Raw genomic sequence first — 16,858 nt, 5'->3', positions numbered from 1 at the left:
GTATCAATAATGCACAGAACTTAGACATTTACATGTCCCCTGGTGGCAGCCCTGACCAGGGTCATCCACCTGGGCTTTGATGGTAACAGACCTCTGCTGCTTCAGGGACACAGACTCAGAAGCTGTCCTCTGTGGCAGCACAGGCCAGGACCCCATTATGGTCCCAGGTGGCATTACTGGCTACTCATATCAGACTGTTCCTTATTATGTTTGAGTCTCCAGTTCTGCCTCTCTTCATTTCTCCACTATCCTCCTGTTTCTCTTTCTCTTTCATTTTTCCTACCACTTACATGTTTCTCTTAGAGGCATCCAGGGTCTTTGAGTGTTTGGGGTTGTCTCAGGAGTAATCTCAGGAATGCTTTGCTCTGTTAGTACATTATGGCACTGGGAAGGGGTCAACTCAGGCACGGTCTACCCCAACACCACCAGGGCTGCCTGGCACCTGACTGGTAGTTGTCTCAGGCTAGTTCCATGTCCAGAGGGTCTGGTGGTTATCTTGGGTTCTCTCCTTGCTAGGGCCACCTGAATGGCTCCATATGAGGCTCATTTGTCTCAGGCTTACTCCTGCCTAGGGCAGAGTTCCAGGGAGAGTTCTTCTAGTCTCTGGTTTGCTCCTGGTCCTGGAAGCTTTCAGGGCCTATATGGTGCTGGACTGGTAGGCATTTTAGGATTTCTTCTTTCACGAAATGTTAGCCTACTGATCATTCAGATGTTCACAGGTCAGAAAAATGGTAGGCTATGTAGACATAGCCTCTTTCCTTTCTGTCACCTACTCATGCACATGTGACACAGGAGCCATATCTGAAATGCTTCTAGGTGTAAGCAGCTTTTTAAAAAATGTGCATTGGATACTGTGGCTCAAACTTATGTACTTATGCTTGCAAGTTTAGCACTTTATCAATTTAACTACTACAGCCCAAGAAGTAATAAATATGTGTGATTATAGGTATTTTAACCTGATTTAAACATTATGTAACAAATACATACATCAAACCATCAGGTGACATGCCATTATTACACTCAATTTCATTTTAATGTGTGAGTTTAAAATTTTGTGAAGAGTACTTTCCTAGAAGCATTAAGAATCAGTTTTCAAAATAACTATCAAGAATAGTTGCAATTTTTAGTTCATGGTGTAATGGATTACTGCATTTCTTGTTATCAACTCAGCAAATGTGGATGCTTTCAGACTTGTCCTTTTAATACAAAGAAATGGAAAGTGACTGACATTAAAACTTATAATGCAGCCCTCCCCTTGTCATCACATCTCAACCCACAACCCCAGCAGAAGCACCCTGCTCTTCCAGAGGCCACACCTATAGCCAGAATCCCAGGTAAGACCTTGCTTGCAGACTGCCAACAATTCCTCAGAGCCAGACTATCTTTCCCCCAACAGTTACGCTTCTTGGTCATTATATCACTCCCACAACTCTGGAATAAGCCTCCAGAGGCCGTGCCACTTGTCTGAACCCCAAGAGACAACACCAGCACCCAGATCCATAGATGTCACACAGGTAGCCAGAACCATAGTGGAGGTACCCTACTGGGCCAGAAGACTAAAGTCACCTAAACCACTAGAGGGCACAGGGAAAGCATCACAATTAACAAAATCAGAAATGAAAAGGGAGACATAACAACAGATCCTGAAGAAATCCAAAACACCATCAGATCCTTCTACAAAAGGCTATACTCAACAAAATTGGAAAACCTGGATGAAATGGACAAGTTTCTAGACAGATACCAGATACCAAAGTTAAATCAAGATCAGGTTAATAATCTAAACAGTCGTATATCCCCTAAAGAAATAGAAGCAGTCATTAATAGTCTCCCAACCAAAAAAAGCCCAGGACCAGATGGGTTTAGTGCAGAGTTCTATCAGACCTTCAAAGAAGATCTAATCCCAGTTCTTCACAAACTATTCCACAAAATAGAAACAGAAGGTACTCTACCCAACTCATTCTATGAAGCCACAATTAATCTGATACCTAAACCACAAAAAGACCCAACAAAAATAGAGAACTTCAGACAAATTTCCCTTATGAATATCGATGCAAAAATCCTCAATAAAGTTCTTGCTAACCGAATCCAAGAACACATCAAAACAATCATCCATCCTGACCAAGTAGGTTTCATCCCAATGATGCAGGGATGGTTCAATATACGGAAATACATCAACATAATCCAGTATATAAACAAACTCAAAGACAAAAACCACATGATGATCTCATTAGATGCAGAAAAAGCATTTGACAAAATCCAACACCCATTCATAATAAAAGTCTTGGAAAGATCAGGAATTCAAGGCCCATACCTAAACATGATAAAAGCAATCTACAGCAAACCAGTAGCTAACATCAAAGTAAATGGTGAGAAGCTGGAAGCAATCCCACTAAAATCAGGGACTAGACAAGGCTGTCAACTCTCTCCCTACCTATTCAACATTGTACTTGAAGTCCTAGCCAGAGCAATTCAACAACAAAAGGAGATCAAGGGGATACAAATTGGAAAGGAAGAAGTCAAAATATCACTATTTGCAGATGATATGATAGTATATATAAGTGACACTAAAAATTTCACCAGAGAACTCCTAAGTCTGATAAACAGCTTCAATCAAGTAGCTGGATACAAAATTAACTCAAACAAATCAATGGCCTTTCTGTACACAAAGGATAAGCAGGCTGAGAAAGAAATTGGTGAAACAACACCCTTCTCAATTGTCGCAAATAATATAAAATACCTTGGCATTACTCTAACTAAGGAAGTGAAAGATCTGTATGATAAGAACTTCAAGTCTCTGAAGAAAGAAATTAAAGAAGATCTCAAAAGATGGAAATATCTCCCATGCTCATGGATTGGCAGGGTCAATATAGTAAAAATGGCTATCTTGCCAAAAGCAATCTACAGATTCAATGCAATCCCCATCAAAATTTCAACGCAATTCTTTAACGAATTAGAAAGGGCAATCGGCAGATTCATCTGGAATAACAAAAAACCTAGGATAGCAAAAACTCTTCTCAAGGATAAAAGAACCTCTGGTGGAATCACCATGCCTGACCTAAAACTGTACTACAGAGCAATTGTGATAAAAACTGCATGGTACTGGTATAGTGACAGACAAGTAGACCAATGGAACAGAATTGAAGACCCAGAGATGAACCCACACACCTATGGTCACTTGATCTTTGACAAGGGAGCTAAAATCATCCAGTGGAAAAAAGACAGCATTTTTCAACAAATGGTGCTGGCACAACTGGCGGTTATCATGTAGAAAAATTCGAATTGTTCCATTTCTATCTCCTTGTACTAAGGTCAAATCTAAGTGGATTAAGGAGCTCCACATAAAACCAGAGACACTGAAACTTATAGAGGAGAAAGTAGGGAAAAGCCTCGAAGATATGGGCATAGGGGAAAAATTCCTGAATAGAACAGCAATGACTTGTGCTGTAAGATCGAGAATCAATAAATGGGACCTCATAAAACGGCAAAGCTTCTGCAAAGCAAAAGACACCGTCAATAAGACAAAAAGGCCACCAACAGATTGGGAAAGGATCTTTACCTATCCCAAATCGGATAGGGGACTAATATCCAATATATATAAAGAACTCAAGAAGGTGGACTCCAGGAAATCAAATAGCCCCATTAAAAAATGGGGCTCAGAGCTGAACAAAGAATTCTCACCTGAGGAATACCGAATGGCAGAGAAGCACCTGAAAAATCCTTAATCATCAGGGAAATGCAACACCCTTAATCAACATCCTTAATCATCAGGGAAATGCTAATCAAAACAACCCTGAGATTCCAGTTCACTCCAGTCAGAATGGTTAAGATCAAAAATTCAGGTGACAGCATATGCTGGCAAGGATGTAGAGAAAGAGGAACACTCCTCCATTGTTGTTGGGATTGCAAGCTTGTACAACCACTCTGGAAATCAGTCTGGCGGTTCCTCAGAAAATTGGACATAGTACTACAGGAGGATCCCGCAATACCTCTCCTGGGCATATATCTAGAAGATGTCCCAACCGGTAAGAAAAAAACATGCTCCACTATGTTCATAGCAGCCTTATTTATAATAGCCAGAAGCTGGAAAGAACCCAGATGCCCCTCAACAGAGGAATGGATACAGAAAATGTGGTACATTTACACAATGGAGTACTACTTAGCTATTAAAAAGAATGAATTTATGAAATTCCTAGGCAAATGGATGGACCTGGAGGGCATCAACCAGAGTGAGGTAACCCAATCACAAAGGAACTACCATAATATGTACTCACTGATAAGTGGATATTAGCCCAGAAACTTAGGGTACACAAGATATAAGATACAATTTGCTAAACGCATGAAATTCAAGAACGAAGACCAAAGTGTGGACACTTTACCCCTTCCTAGAAATGGGAACAAAACACCCATGGAAGGAGTTACAGAGACAAAATTTGGAGCTGTGACGAAAGGATGGACCATCTAGTGATTGCCATATGCAGGTATCCATCCCATAATCAGCTTCCAAACGCTGACACCATTGCATACACTAGCAAGATTTTGCTGAAATGACCCAGATATAGCTGTCTCTTGTGAGACTATGCCGGGGCCTAGCAAACACAGAAGTGGTTGATCACAGTCAGCTATTGGATGGGTCACATGGCCCCCAATGGAGGAGCTAGAGAAATTACCCAAGGAGCTAAAGGGAACTGCAACCCTATAGTTGGAACAACAATATGAACTAACCAGTACCTCGGAGCTCTTGTCTCTAGCTGCATATGTATCAAAAGATGGTCTAGTCAGCCATCACTGGAAAGAGAGGCCCTTTGGACTTGCAAACTTTATATGCCCCAGTACAGGGGAACCCCAGGGCCAAAAAGGGGGAGTGTTTGTGTAGGGGATTGGGGGGGTAGGTATGGGGGACTTTTGGGATAGTATTGGAAATGTAAAAGAGGAAAATACCTAATTAAAAAAAAAGAAGAAGAAGAGAACCACTCCCTAAAAATAAAAAAAAGAAAAAAGAAAAAAAAAGATCTCAGAACATGGAAAGATTTCCCATGCTCATGGATTGTCAGGATTAATATAGTCAAAATGTCTATCTTGCTGAAAGCAATCTACAGATTCAATGCAATCCTCATCAAAATTCCAACTCAATTCTTTACAGAGTTAGAAAGGGCAATTTGTAAATTCATCTGGAATAACAAAGAACCTAGGATAGCAGAACCTGTTCTCAGCAATAAATAACCTCTGGTGGATTCACCAAGCCTGACCTCAAGCTGTACTATAGAGCATTTGTGATATAAACTGCATGGTACTGGTTCGGTCACAAACAGATATATCAATGGAATAGAATTGAAGAGCCAGAAATGAAACCACACACTCATGGTCACTTGATCATTGACAAGGGAGATAATTACATTTTTGTTCGTGTAATAATTCTGAACAGCTGTTGTAACAGTGTTTTGATGGTTTAGTGAGGTAGGAGAGATTTCTCCAGTCTCTGGGTAGAAAATTTTGCCTGCCGTGTTGAATGCCCTTGCCAAATGATGATGGAAACTCATCGCCCAGTGTTTCCTCTGAGTTGTTGCACCTTGTTTTAGGATCCAAAACTTTTGTTTTGTTGTTACTTCTTTTTCTCTCTTTTTTCTTTTTTTTTTTTCTTTTCCCGCCAAGTCATGCCTTTCCTTCTGGGATTGTAAGTGAACCCCATGATCAAGTGCTCACCAGTTCACTGGTTCAACTGTTTACACTGTGAAGTGGGTATCTTACGGAGAACATACCAGCCTTGGTTTTCTCACGCCCCACGAATGAATGTGTAAGCCACAGTTTTACCTGCTGATACTGTTATGTCTGAAATAAAGTGAATGTTTTCCCTCAAAAAAAATTTAAATCAAGATCATATAAATTATTTAAATAGTCTGATAACTCTTTAGGAAATACAAGCTGTTGCCAAAAGTCACCCAACAAAAAAGAACAGGGCCAGATGGTTTTAGTGCATAATTCTAACAGACATTCAAAGAAGAACCAATACCAAACTCCTCAAATTATTCCTCAAAATAAAACAGAAGTAACATTGTCAAATTCATTTTATGAATCTACAGTCACCCTGGCACCTAAACTACACAAAGACTCAATAAAGAAACAGAATTTTAGACTAATTTCTTTCATGAATATCAATGCAAAATTGCTTAATAAAATACAAACTGAACCCAAGATTACATAAAAAAGATCCTCCACTATGATCAAGTAGGCTTCATCCCAAGAATTCACAGATGTTTCAACTATGAAAATTGGTCAGTGTATTCCACTATAAAAAGAAACTGAAAAAAAAAAAAACCACATGATCATCTCATTAGATGCTGAAAAAGTCTTTGACAAAATCCAACACTCCATTTTTGTTAAAAATATTGGAGAGATCAGGAATACAAAGGACGTACTTGAATACAATAAAGGCAATTTACAGCAAGCCGATAGCCAACATCAAGTTAAATGGAGATATACTTAAAGCAAACCCACTAAAACTTGGGACAAGACAAGGCTTCCATTCTCTCTTTCTCTATTCAATATAGTCCTTGAAGCTCTAGCTAGATCAATAAGACAACTAAAGGAGATCAGGGGACTACAGCTTGGAAAGAAAGAAATCGAAGTGACCTCAAAAACTTTACCTGAAAACTCCTACAGCTGATAAACACCTTCAGCAAAATGGCTGAATACAAAATTAACTCAAAAAAATCAGTAGCCCTCCTTAATACAAATGATAAATGGGCTGAGAAAGAAATCGGGGAAAATACCCTTTACAATAGTCACAAATAGTATAAAATATCTTGGTTTAACTCTGATAAAACAAGTGAAAACATATATAAAAAACTTCAAGTCATTGAAGAAAGAAATTGAGGAAGATATCAGAAGATGGAAGATCTCCCATGCTAACAGTAAAAATGACCATTTTACCAAAAACTATCTACAGATTTAGCACAATCCATATCAAAATCACAACACAATTCTTTATAGACTTTCAAAGAACAACATCCAACTTCGCTTGGAAAAACAAAAAACCCAGAATAGCTAAAATTTTTTTGTACATTAAAAGAATTTCTGGAAGTATCACCATCTGTGATTTCAAGCTGTACTACAGAGCTATAGTAATAAAAACCATATGGTATTGACATGAAAACAGACAGGTTGTTCAATGGAATTTAATTGAAGACACAGATGTAAATTCATACACCTATGGATACCTGATTTTTGGAAAAGAAGCCAAGAATATACAATGGGGAATAGAAAACATCTTGAAAAATGGTACTGTTCAAACAGAATATTGGCATGTAGAATAATGCAAATGACTCTGACATTCTGCCTCATATCTATCAGAATGGCTAAAATCAAAGACACACATGGAAGGTCATTCTGGCAATGATGTAGAGCAAAGAAAAGACTCCTCCATTGCTGGTGAGAGTGCAAATCTATATAAACGTTTTGGAAATTAATATTGTGGTTTCTCAGAAAATTGAGAATTGATCTAGCTCAAGAGTCAGGTATATATATACCCACTCCATCCTACCATTAAAACACTTGATCAACTTGTTTGAGTAGAATGTTGTATAAATATCTACTAAGTTTATTTACTGTAGTATGTCAAGTACTTTTGATGTTTTTCTAATTTTGTCTAGATGGCCTGTCTATTGAGGAAAAGTTGGATATGACAATCCTCTACTATTAATGGGTTGATGTTAATCTGTGTCTTTAAACTGAGTAATAAATTTTTAATAAAATTGGATATCCCAACTTCATTATATATGTTTGGTACAGTAATGTCTTCTTGGTTAATTGTTCTCTTGATAAGGAATTCCATATTTATCTCTTCTGCTAAATAGATAGTTCTGATAGTTTTAGTTTGAAGTCTAGTTTGTTAGTTAGGCTAGTTACATCTATTTGGTTCCTGGTTCCATATTATGGGAATGCTTTGACTCATCCTTTCTATATAAGATAGTTCCTATCTTTAAAAATATGTTTCTTTAAAAAATCTCTAATATATTACATCCCAACCATAATTTCCCTTCTTTCCTTTCCTCCCAGTCTTTCCTGACCACCTCCCTTCCCCTTCAGATCCACTTCTTCTCCATTTACCTTCAGAAAAGGGCTGGCCTTCCAGGGATATCAACCAAACATGACTTATCAAGTTGCAGTAAGACTAGGTAATCCCTTCATATTAATGCTGGATGAGACAACCCAGTATAAGAAAAAGGGACCTCCAAGCAGGCAAAGAATCAGAGACAGCACCCATTCCCATTTTTAGGAACACAAGAACACCCAGCTACACAACCATTACATATACATATACATATACATATACATATACATATACATATACATATACATATACATATACATATACATATACATATACATATACATATATATATACTGTACATATACATGCAGAGGACCTAACACAGACCCATATAGGCTCCCTGGCTGTTGATTCAGTCTCTGTGAGCTCTGGGTGGTTGATTCTGTGGGACAGTTTCTTGTGGTATCCTTGACCCCTCTGGCTCCTGCAATCCTTCTTCCTCCTCTTATGAAGGATTCACTGAGCTCCACCTAATGTTTGGCTGTGGGTCTCTGTATCTGCTTTTCTCAGTTGTTAGATGAAGCATCTCTGAAGATGATTAGGCTCCAGACTACTAGCATAGCAAAGTATCATTGAGAACATTTCACTGACTTATAAAAACTTTTGCCAGTCACACTTGGTTCTATTCTATGTCTCTGGGCTATACAGCCTCATGTTCCTGGCCACCAGACCTCTAAATTCCCTGGGGCCTCCAGTCTCTTGAGGGTTAGATGAATTCATCTCTGACTGAACTCAGACGGAGCAGTCCTCTGCTATATATGCGTTGGGGGCCTCATAATAGCTGGTGTATGCTGCCTAGTTGGTTGTTCAGTGCCTGAGAGCTCTCGGGGGTCCAGATTAATTGAGACTGCTGGTCCCCCACAGGGTCACCTCTTCCTCAGATTCTTCCAGCTTCTTCCAGCCTTCCCTAATTCAACCACAAGGGTCAGCAGCTCCTGTCCATTGGCTGTGTGCAAATATTTGCACCTGACTCTTTTCAGCTGCAGGTTGTTATTGACAGCTAATACAATGACTTAAATAATTTTTGCCTTTGGTGCCAAGATTGTAGAGACATTGCAGTAGGCAGGTTTAGACAAGGGATGAAAGGAAAACACAACAGAGATTTGTGTTCTTCCCAGAACGGAAAGATGGTTCTTCCAATCTTGACTAACACAATCTAGAAACTGTTTCATGTGGGGAGGGTCTTCACTGGTAATATGCTTGCTGAGCATACTGGAGAACTCTAGTTAAAATTCCTAGCACACATGTTAATTAAAAAGCAAGGCATAGCAATGCACATCTGTAATCTCAGCTCTGGTGAGGCAAAGGCAGTCTGATTACTGAAGCTCACTGTCCATCCAATCAGTGAGTTTGAAATTCAGTGAGAGATTTGTCTCAGAAAATAAGGTGGATAATTGCTAAGGAAGATGCTTCAAATTGATCTGTGACTACACACACACACACACACACACACACACACACACATGCATATATGCACTAACATGTATATGAACATATTCATACACATATACTACAAAAGTTAATTTTTAAAAAGACACTGAGGTGCAGTAAAATCCTCTAGTACATTGGGAGAAGGTGTCTGAAAATATTGGCTTTCTGAGATAGTTAAGATGATCATCAGTGCCTTTTAATGTGCAAAGTATCAAGGACATATAGAACAAGATTATTATCTGTACTAGGCTCTGAGACTACCATGACAAAATTCTATTAACTGCAGCCAACCAACAGAAATGCCTTTTGTAAATCTGGAGTCTGGAAAAATAAAATCAATGTATTGCCAGTAACGTTGGTCCCTAAATTAGGTTCTCCTCTTTGATCCCCTCCTAGCTTTGCAAACACTCAGATTTGGATTGCACATGGCAAGCTCCTTTCACTTTCATGTCATTTGCCACCTGTGTGTGCACCTATGTCTGCATTGAAATTTGTGCTTTTTACAAAGTGGACTAATCACATTGGGTTACATCAAGTTTTACTCTCACTGATGCAACACTATACTTTCAAAAAGCAACTTAAGGAAGGATTGATTTTGGTTCACAGTTCAAGAAACCATCATTGATGAGGTAGCCTGTCACATTGCAGTTACAGTCAGAGAGCAGAGGGAGGTAAATGCTGATGATCCTCTCTCTCCCCCATTCTCTCTCTGTCTCTCTCTGTTTCTCTCTGTCTCTCTGTCTCTCTCTCAATTTTTTTTCAATTTAGGACACTAACTCATGGAGTTATGTTATGTTATTTATTTATTTATTTATTTATTATTTTATTTTTATTTATTATTATTATTTATTTATTTATTTAGGATGAGTCTTCCCATCTTGAGTGATATAATCTAGGAACTGCCTCACAGATATAATGAGAAGTTTATTTCCTAGTTAATTCTATATCCTGCTAAATTGACAATATTAGCTACCATATCAGTTGAAGTCCCACCTTAACAACCTAATCTCCATTAGCTGAAACTTCCCTATTTGAAAATATAGCCACATTTACGGGTATAGCAGGGTCAGACGTCAACATTTCCTTGTGGGTTTGTGTGGGTATATTTCAACTCATCTTACATCATGTGGAGGAATAACTTTTAAATTATACTCAGTACTGCAAGAATGATCATGAAAACAAGAGAAAATGATGGTCAATTATCATTTTCGTGCTAAATCAGGTTCTACATTCATGTTAGCAATTAAAATTACAATTCGGAAAAAGCTGAGATCTTTATACGGAACGTTTTCTACTTCGTTGAATGTTCTTTTTCAAGTAAAAATTGTATTCAGTTTTCTGAAAAAAAAAGTGCATATTTTATACTTAGTTCCTCTCTTGTTTAATTGTCTCTGCATGGCAAGCACCTTAATCTTTCTCCCTCTCTCCCTCTCTCTCTATCCGTCCCCTTTACAGATATTTTAAAAAGTCAGCTAACTTGCTTACTTCCTAGGGTGTTAAACTGTTCTAGTTACCCTTTGTCATTATGACAAGATACCTGAGAGAACTGATTTAGTCTTGTAGCTTAGCCTACTATCTGGTAATCATGCTTTTAGCATATGAGTCCTTGGGTGATCATTTTAGAGTCAAAACATTGTGTGGAGCTGGGGATGTGTCTCAGTGACTAAAGGTCCTAATTTACAAACATGAGAACCTGAGTTTGGATCCCCAACATCCATCTTTAATGTTGCATGCCACAGTTCACACCTGCCATCCCAGCACTTTGGGACTGTTGTAGGAGTAGAGACAGGTAGATCCTGGGGCTTGCTGTCTAGCCAGTCTTTGTGAACTATAGAGTTTAGGCTTAGTAAGAAGTCCTGTTTTTAAAAAAAATAATGTGAAAGCAATACAAGACATTAAACTTCAATGTCAGGTATAAACACATGCACACACAGGTGCACTCATCTCCAGATACATACACTATATGTGCTAGTGTTAGACGCATATGCTACCACACCAAGTTTGTGTTAGGCTAGAGTTTTAACCTTGCGGTCAACTACAAAAACATACAAATACAAAAATGAGAAAAAAAGCAACCATCATGACTGTTGAAAAAAGTTAAAACAATATCTTAAGTGAAGGGATTTAAAAAATGAACAAGCAGTGAAAAGTATGTATAGGAAAGAGAGACAGAGAGGCAGAGACAGAGGGAGAAGCCAAGACTAAACTTATAAAACAGTGGTCATTTCTTTTGCAGAAGATAGTCTGAGGGAAGCCTGCTCTTTCCTTTTCAGATTCCCAATTGATAATAATCTTTGTAATATTTCTATTATCCCATGTGATAAAAAGTACATTAATTTGCTGAGGATGTAACCTAGTGCCTCATATGTGCCAGGTGTGCTGCTGAGCAGTGTACTCAGTCAATTTTCTAAATATGATTTTAAGACAGATCCTGCTAGAAAACTCAGGCTGGATTGGAACTCACAATCCTCTCTCAATTTCTCAAGTGTTAGAATCATGAGTGTACATCACCATCCCTAAATTCACGGATGTGCATTTCTTTCACCTCATGAACTTTATTAATTAACTAATTAATTTATAGAAATCATGGCTACTTATGCAGTTTCAATATGACCAACTAAGTAGGAAAATGTTCAAGGGCTAGGGTGTTGTCTCAGTGGTTATAGTGCTTGTTGGACAAACATGAAGACCTGAGTCTGAATCTTGAGAACTCACATTGTCCTCCCTCTGACACTCCCCTACAGGCGCATAACCTTACTACTACAATCAACATAAAAACAACATAAATTCTGTTGAAATTTTCAAGTTGTGTTTTAGTTCTTGTTTCTTTTCAGCCACCCTATTAGCTAAAGTAATACAACATATTTGAATTCAAAGTCAAAGGAGGAAACTCCTTTAAAAAAGTACAGAGATGCTAAGAAGATGAGCTACCATAAGTTCTGCTTACTTTGAAAAGTTTCTCCATTGAAGCTGAGGCTGGAGAACCTTAGCTACAACATGGATGAGAGTGGTCTAACTCAACAGGAGCTAGTGAAAAGGTACAATCAGGTGTCTCCAGATGACTAGTGCACATGACATCTCCATAAATGTTGAGTTAACTAGAAATTATCCTGGGGAATATGGCCATTTCAGAGTAGAGAATTAAGTGCTTTTATTTTGAAAAGCTATCCAATTGCTGCATGGTGCTATATTTTGGCTTCAGCTAGGTTGAACAAATGAATTACTATTCCTTCTCCTTCACAAAATGTGGTCAAACTGAATCTTCTATTGAGAAGAGCAAATCTGGCATTTCCAAGGATCTTTGTTAGTTAAAGAATATAAAGAAAAAAGGCTAGATGGATCTAATATACAGAAGGGAAAGCTGCAGCCCAGACATGTGTATTCTACTCAAGATATTGTAGTTGGTTGAGCAACTTCTAAAAACCAAACAGGTTTCTACATGCAAGAATGATATCCTAAAATAAATTTCATTTGATTTATTTAAAAATGATTTATTTTAAATTATATGGTCTATTTTAGGGTATGTGCATGTGAGTGAAAGTGCCAGTAGAAGAGGGCATTGAATCCCCTGGAGCTGGAGTTACAGGCAGGTACAAGCTACCAGATATGTGCTAGGAATAGAATTCATGTTCCCCTGGAAGAGCAGCAAGCATTCATAAGCATTGAACAATATATCCAAACTTTCAATTTATGAAGCTTTATGGTATGAAAGTAATGTATATTCAGCAGAACTCACAAATGGAGTTTTGATCTTTTCCTGCAACAGCATTATAGGTAGAAAATAGCCAGGGTTGGATAGTGATTTACAATTCATCTAGACTTAGTCTAAAAACAGTGCTTTGAAAATGGTTAGTGTTAATAATTTGCAATGGATTGCAGGACCAAAGTATTCACACTGTTGCTAAGTTTGTGTTGCTAAGTTTGTGTTGCCTGGGTGCTAGGCAGGAATGTCTAGCGCGTGATAAATTAATTGGGATATAATCCCACCCAATATCAAGGAGGGTCTTTACATTCATTTTGTTCAGGACCACCATAATCTAGGGAACTGACACTGTTCTTTGGAAATACATCCTAAATTTACTTGGAAGTTTGTGAAATCCAAAGCATTATCTACATTAAAGTAACATTCAATAATAGGTTAAAAATAACCACCTTAATTAAAAACGAAACCTGATACAGTACAAGCCACCAAATTATTTGTATTTAACCAGTTTAAACTAAAGCTATGACTTTCCCAATGAATTTGCTTTTTTTTTCATTAATATGTTCTTCTCCCTGAAATAGTTTAACTCAGGGCAAAATGTAGACTTTATTTCCTTAATTCCTCAGTCATTATGCACTCAGTGACTGAGCAGATACTTGAATTCATTTTTCAAACACTTTTCAAACACTGCAAAACATGACTGAAATCTGTTCATTGCCTTTACTACATATATCGTTTTGCCTCACTCTTGTCAGAATGCTATGACAAGAACAAGAAACCTGAACTCTCTAATTTTGAGGGTCCACCCTTTCTTTTGTGAAATAGTTCATTTTCTATCTGTATTCATGTATTTGAATATAATGATGTCAAATCTTGGGGAGTCTAAGGCTAAGGACAGCAACCAGGAAATGAAAGAGTAGAGACAGATACACACCTTACAGTACATACAAAGACTACTGTAGCTATTCTAAGCAGAACTTTCTCAGGAAGTAAGAAAGGTGATTTTATTTGGGAATCCTTGGTAGATTTACATAGGGAAGCACTTTTCAGGTAAGCGATATTCCTGATGATGCTCAGTGTAAGAAATGCATTTCTTAATATGATTCACTGAAAGTCAAAGTTTGGGTGAAAGAGGACTGTGGAGGTGGGCTGCAATTAGGATGTAAAGTGAATAAATGAGATCTTGTATTCCCGGTCCCTCAGAGGCTAGTCTTCGCAGGAGAGTGTGCGGGCTGCTGAAGCAACATAGCTTCTGGGACAGGACCTCTTTTGGGCCTTCACCTTCATCCAGGAAGTAGAACTGAGCTCCAGACATCTGCGCACTTTCCCCAACAGAGAAGAGGTGGCCTACAGGGAGGGCTCTGACTGCCTGAGCAGGTCAGAGCACCATCTTGTATCCCAGGTCCCTCAAAGACAAGTCTTCTTCTAGGACACTGTCTCTTCTGAACTTCATCTTCAGCCAGGAGGCAGAGCTGAGCTCCAGACCTCTGTGCACCGTCCCTGCAAGAGGAGCGCTTGCTTGTAGAGAATACTCTGACCACTGAGACTCAGGGGACAGTTGGATTCCCAGGAGTGTTGACAGAGGCTAAAAGAATCACAGGAGGAACAAGATCCAGCCAGAGACAGCTATAACAACTAATGCCAGAGATTACCAGATGGTGAAAGGCAAATGAAAGAATCTTGCTGACAGAACCAAGACCACTGGGCATCATCAGAACCCAGTACACCCACCACAGCAAGTCATGGATACCCGAACACACCCGAAAAGCCAGAATCAGAACTAAAATCATATCTTATGATGCTGATAGAGAATTGTAAGAGTATTAATAACTCACTTAAATAAATACAGGAGAATACTGCTAAACAGGTAGAAGCCCTTAAAGAGGAAGCACAAAAATCACTCAAAGAATAACAGGAAAACACTGCTAAATAAGTAAAAGCACATAAAGAAGATACACAAAAATCCATTAAAGAATTACAGGAAAACACAAACAACCAGGTGATGGGACCGAACAAAACCATCTAAGATCTAAAAAGGGAAGTGGAAACAATAAAGAAAACTCAAAGAGAGACAACTCTGGCTATAGAACCTAGGAAAGAAATCGGGAATCATAGATGTGAGCATCAGCAACAGAAAACAAGAGATGGCAGAGAGAATCTCAGATGCAGAAGATTCCATAGAGAACATGGACACAACAATCAAAGAAAATGCAAGAAACAAAAAGATCTTAACTCAAAACATCCAGGAAAACCAGGAAACAATGAGAAGACCAAACTTACTGATAATAGAAGTAGTTGAGAATAAAGATTTTCAACTTAAAGGGCCAGCAAATATATTCAACAAAATTATAGAAGAAAACTTCCCTAATCTAAAGAAAGAGATGCTCATGAACATAAAAGAAGCCTACAGAACTCCAAATAGACTGGACCAGAAAAGAAATTCCACCCGACAAATAATAATCAGAACAACAAATGCACTAAATAAAGATAGAATATTAAAAGCAGTAAGGAAAAAGGTCAAGTAACATATAAAGGCAGGCCTATTAGAATTACACCAGACTTATCACCAGAGATTATGAAAGCCAGAAGATCCTGGAGAGATGTTATACATACCCTAAAAGAATACAAATGCCAGACCATTGTACTATTCCTAGCAATACTCTCAATTACCATAGGTGGAGAAACCAAAGTATTACATGACAAAACCAAATTCATACAATATCTTTGGACGAATCCAGCCCTTCAAAGAATAATGAAGGGAAAACTCCAACACAAGGATGGAAACTATACCCTAGAAAAAGCAATAAAGTAATCCTCCAACAAACCTAAAAGAAGACAGCCACTAGAACAGAATCCCAATTCTAACAGCAAAAATAACAGGAAGCAACAATTACTTTTCTTTAATATCTCTTAATATCAATGGACTCAATTCCCCAATAAAAAGACATAGACTAACAGATTGGCTACACAAAGAGGACCCAACATTTTGCTGCTTACAGGAAATCCACCTCAGGGAAAAAGACAGACACTACCTCAGAGTGAAAGACTGGAAAACAATTTTCTAAGCACATGCTCCCAAGGAAAAAGCTGGAGTGGCCATTCTAATATCAAATAAAATTGACTTTCAATCCAAAGTTCTCAAAAAAGAAAAGGATGTGCACTTCACACCCATCAAAGGTAAAATCTACAAAGATTAACTCTCAATTCTAAATATCTATGCTCCAAATGCAAGGGCAGCCACATTCATTAAAGAAACATTAGTAGCTGGGTGTGGCGGCACACACCTTTAATCCCAGCACTCTTGAACCAGAGACAGGCAAAATTCTGAGTTCAAGGCCAGCCTGGTCTACAGAGTGAGTTCCAGGACAGCCAGAGAAACCCTGTCTCAAAAAACAAAACAAACAAACAAACAAACAAACAAACAAAAAAGTTAGTAAAGCTCAAAGCACACATTGCACCTCACACAATAATACCAGGAGACGTCAACACCCCTCTCTCATTAATGGACAGATCATCGAAACAGAAAATAAACAGAGACATATGGAAACTAACAGAAGTTATGAAACAAATGGATTTAACAGATATCTACAGCACATTTTATTGTAAACCAAAAGGAT

The 16,858-nt window shown here is 38.2% G+C and overlaps 1 non-coding gene across 1 annotated transcript; it reads right to left on the bottom strand.

The window, feature by feature from the left end:
* Nucleotides 1-685: 685 nt before the first annotated feature.
* On the bottom strand, nt 686-823 carry Gm23280. Its single transcript, XR_003953213.1, has one exon. It is a non-coding gene; the product is annotated as a small nucleolar RNA SNORA17 (small nucleolar RNA).
* Nucleotides 824-16,858: the final 16,035 nt, after the last annotated feature.

This window comes from Mus musculus, chromosome X (genome assembly GCF_000001635.26).
Source record: "Mus musculus strain C57BL/6J chromosome X, GRCm38.p6 C57BL/6J".
NCBI lineage: Eukaryota > Metazoa > Chordata > Mammalia > Rodentia > Muridae > Mus > Mus musculus.
This window is presented reverse-complemented; position numbering and strand designations above follow the sequence as displayed.